Source organism: Herpailurus yagouaroundi, unplaced genomic scaffold (assembly GCF_014898765.1).
Source record: "Herpailurus yagouaroundi ecotype Mexico unplaced genomic scaffold, PumYag 163, whole genome shotgun sequence".
Classification (NCBI taxonomy): Eukaryota; Metazoa; Chordata; class Mammalia; order Carnivora; family Felidae; genus Herpailurus; species Herpailurus yagouaroundi.
In genome coordinates this window covers 29,278,200-29,282,883 of record NW_024412404.1, presented here as the reverse complement: position 1 = coordinate 29,282,883, position 4,684 = coordinate 29,278,200, and the positions used below count along the sequence as shown (strand labels likewise).

The 4,684-nt window shown below is 45.9% G+C and overlaps 1 long non-coding RNA gene across 1 annotated transcript; it reads left to right on the top strand.

Annotated features, from left to right (window-relative positions):
• Positions 1-1,165: 1,165 nt before the first annotated feature.
• Positions 1,166-2,677, top strand: LOC121037529 (uncharacterized). Its single transcript, XR_005793807.1, has 2 exons — positions 1,166-1,317; positions 2,464-2,677. It is a non-coding gene; the product is annotated as an uncharacterized LOC121037529 (long non-coding RNA).
• The last annotated feature ends 2,007 nt before the right edge of the window (positions 2,678-4,684 follow it).

Sequence of the window (4,684 nt, the reverse complement as noted above, 5' to 3'; positions counted from 1 at the left end):
TGGTTCATGACATCAGGCTTAAAGACCTCCCGAGGCCAATAAAAATTCCCACTGGAATTAAAATAAGGACCTCCCAGTTCTCAAAGACACTGGGCAGTTTATTGTGCTTTGTGGGCCTCCCGCAGACATCTCCAAAGATATCCAAATAAAAGCTTCAGAGTTAGCACACAGTTGCTTGGGTGCCTTGCTTTCTCTTCCTTCCCCAAACCCTCTTTACTTCAAAACTTCATGCTCCCCCACCCCACTCACTGGATCCTTTTGTGAGCTCGCTTCCAGTCACCTCTCTCTCTTTCACTTCTTTCGAGATGCCTACCCCATGGAGCTACCAGCGTGGGCTTGACTGTTACCTAGATGGAGCCTGGGCACCTGCCTGACAAACCAGGCAGGACAAAGGAGTGGGGTTCTGTTGGGGTTCAGGACAGTCACCTCTGGTCTCTCAGGGTATACTGCCAAGCAGTCCACACACATTCTCTTGGACTCCAGAGCTCCCCTCTGGCACCAGGGAGAGAGTGCTAAGTGTCCCCTGGGGTTGAATTACCATGAGGACTCCCTACAGAGGGTCTCTGATTTCTCTCTCCACCCTCACCATCATCTTAATGACAGAAAACGGGGGCACCTTTTATTGAGTAGTTACTGTTGTTCATTGGGTTGGTCAGTTTGTACACATTATTTCCTGGTGTCACAACAGCCCCATGAAAAGGCCGAGACAATGCAGGTCTGAGAGCCCATGAGAGACGGAGCCAGGACTGGACGGGGAGACGCCAGCTCGGGCTCTTGTCCCTGTGTCGAGCTCCCATCCTATCTGCAAACTGTAAAGAACGTTGTTTAACTCCTATGCATACTCTTGGCACGTTTCTGGTTTTATGTTCCTCCTGGAAATTTCCTCCCCAAACAGCTGTTCTTGATGACATCCCAATGTCTCATGACTGCCTAATACCCAAACCGTAAAGACTGAGGAAGAATCATGCATGTATTTCTCAATTACATCATAATGTTATGGGTGCCTTGGGGCAAGAGAGTGGTAGGAGGGGCTAGAGCTGCGGGGACTCACAAATCCCATCAGTCTATTGGGTGGGGCAGGATATCTCAAGGGCCAGAAGGCCTCAGAACAGTAACCATGGTAACCAGCATGTTCTGAGCTGGTAGTGATCTGTCAGGTAGTGGGTCGGATGCTTTACACCTGTGATCTCACTGACTTGTCTTGGAGCCCCACTGTCGGGATCCCCATTCTCAAGCAAGGAAATGAAGCTTGGGAAGTTTTCAAAATGCCCCTAATGAACAGGGCTGCTGAGTATCAGAACCAGGATTCAAATGCAGGTGTGTCTGACCTCAAAGTCCATGCCCTTGAACTGTAGTAGACTCCAGCAACATTCCTCGAAGAGGCAATCCAGTTCGCTCTTCCCAGCAGATATTTCTTGAGCTTCTCCTCTGGGATGGGCCCTGTGAGGCCTTGGGGGTACAAAGATGAGTAAAATATTGATCTCTCCATCTGTACTTGCTCTGGGGGGTGGGTCAGACAGACACAATGACCCCGGATGAGCACAACACCTGTAGGTACAGATTAGACTCAGCATACCGTGGAAGGTGAGGGACAGGCAGGATTAATCCTTTCCCCAAGGGTGATAGATGGGCAGAGGGATGGAGTTCAACAGGTAGGGGTGCACCCCGGGCAGGGGCAAGACTATGCTCTCCCTCACGGCACACCAGGCAGACACAGCCAGGCACAAGATACCACCCATCTGTATGTGCTTTAGGAGCAAGGTGAACAAAAGGAGAGAATGACTGCCTGGTGTGTGTGTGTGTGTGTGTGTGTGTGTGTGTGCACACGTGTTTGTGTGCATGCCCGCTCCTGCTCATGTGTGCACACTAGGGGAAAGGCAGGGGTGTGAGTGACGAGACTGGAGAGAGAGGTGTGGGCCAGACTTGGATGATTCCAATGTTGCCCAGGTCAATTGTTGGCATTTTATCTCAGAGACAATAGAGGGTTCTACTGTCTGAAAGAGTGAGAGATCAACACAATCACCGCCAGCCCTCTTATGTGCATGACTAAGTTATTGTGTGTCCCACCTTTCCCCCTTTTGTCTTCCCAGGAATCTTCTTCCTTTGCCTCCCAGTGGCCCATAACCCACACCGCTTTCAGGCTTGACCAGCTCTCCTTCCCATTTCTTCCTTTTCTCTGGGTCTCTGCTGCTGCTCAGTACCTTGTCATTTCTCAGCTGGGCAATTACAAGAGTCCTCTAACTGGTCTCTGGTGTGGGTTGAATTGTGCCCCTATAATATACACACACGCGCACACACACACACGCACATATATGTATGTATATGTGTATATTTAAGTCCTAATCCCTAATACCTGTGAATGTGATCTTATTTGGAAATAGTCTTTGCAGACATAATCAAGTTAAGATATGGGCATGTGGGAGCAGGGTGGACCCTGAGTCAATATGGCCGGTGTCCTTGCAGGAAGAGGAGACAGTGCACGGGGAGAGTGCCATGGGTGATGCGCCTACAAGCCAAAGAACAACCATGATTGCCACTGCCTGCAACACCAGAAGCTGAGAGAAAGGCAGGGCACTCCCTAGAGTCATCACAGGGAGTTTGGCCCTACAGGCACCTTGATGTAGGACTTCTAGCCTCCATAGCCATGCTAGAATAAATTTCTGTTGTTTTGAGCTCCCCCTCTTTGCAGTAATTTGTTACGATGTCCTTAGGAAGTTAATATAGTCTCCTTGTCTCTGTGTTGGCCCGCCAACCCCCATCTCCATCCTCCGTGTATCAGAGTGAGCGTTCTAAATCACAAACTTAATGTTTTTGTCATTTTCTCATTTAAGAATGTCAGTGGCTCCCTGTTCACTGTCTACCTCAACATAAAACCTGAAGCCCTTAGCCCCACCCTCATTTCTAATCTGTTCTCCAAGTGTACTACGGGGAGTTTGGTGTTCTTCTCTGATTGAAACGCCTGCTTCTCATTTTTTTCTGTCTGTTGACCCTTCTTATCCTTATCTCAGCTGCAAAGTGGCCTGGGCTACGTTACCCCCCGTGTGCTGTCTCCTACCGGTGCATATCTCTGCAATAGCACAAAATCACAGTCTTTTACCTGAGTCTCCCTGTCACTAACATTGATCCATGAGATAGCTCCAGAGTATCTTACATCTCTATCCTCAGAGCCTATCACTGGAATACAGGAAGTGAAGAACGATTATTTGTTTTATATTTATAAGTATAAAACACTATTACGTGGCCGAGCGAATAAATAACCAGATGAATAACACTGTAGTTATTCAGGGAAAGTCAAGGATTCTATTGCTGTTCTATTGCCATTTCAAGAGCATGATATGATTGGAATCAGAGCAAAGTACAACTTTCCACCCTTCCATTTGCCATCTGTGTGACTCGGGGTAAGTTACTCAACCTCTCTGAGATTCATTTATAAATAAAGAAGAGATAATGTATACATCATAGCATCCCTAGGAAAATTAAGCGAGATGGTATAAGCAAACGACAGGCTGGTGTAGGGCGGGAAGCCTGGTGCTTCCCTTTCCCAGCTAAAGCCTTGTGTTCACCACCTAACTGTGGATTAACATATTCCAAGTCTGAAATCTCATTAAGCACTGAACAGAAATTGCCTTTTGGTGGTGGTTGTTGTTGTTGTTGTTCTCTACGAGGGCATGCATGAGCACAAACTCTGCAGGGGAAACTGCCCTAATTATTTGTGCAGAACAATAGCAAAAGCCATGAGGAGGTCCATTTAAACACAGGAGGGGCAATTAATCACAGCCCATTGGAATATTGCTTTTGGTCTTGAACTCAATCTGCCTTATATACAGGAAATGAAATGCAGTAATTATCACAGTCACTTGAGACTCCAGAGTCCTGGCTTCAATTCCCAAATCCTTCATCATTTCATTTTGGCCATGTCCAGATGACGCCAAAACATCTGGCTAAAAAGTGAAAACTGCCATCAATTTCTCAACTGATAACTCACTGAATAGTTTACCTTTTTTTTTTTTTTTTTTATTGTGGTAAGATACACATCACATGCAATTTGCCATTTAACCACGTTGAAGTGTGCAGTTCAATGGCATTAAGGGCATTCACATTGCTGCCCAGCCATCGCCACCATCCACCTCCGGAACTTTTTCAAGACGCAACTCTGTTCCCGTTCAACAGTCACTCCCCATTCCTCCCTCTCTCTAGCCCAAGGCAACCATGCACTTTCTGTCTCTATCATTTTGACTGCTTTAGTTTCCTCATGTCAGTGAAATCGCGCAATATTTGTTTTTGTGTGTGTCTGGCTTATTTCACTTAATGTGATGTCCTGAAGGTTCATCCAGGTTGCAGCTTGTATCACAATTTCTTCCTTTTGGCGGCTAAATAGTATTCCATTGTATGTATGTGTGTCTATATACACACAATGGAATATTATACATATATATGTGTGTGTGCGTGTGTGTAATATATATAATATATATACACATATATACATAATATACATACATTATATATGTGTATATATATTATATATACATATATAATGTATACACACACCATTTTTTGGTCCTGTTTCAGGTATCGTGAACAGTGCTGCTTTGACATTGATGTACAAATGTCCGTTCAGGTCCTCGGTCTCACTTCTGTTGGGTACACTACCCAGAAATGGAGTTGCTGCCTCACAAAAAATTAT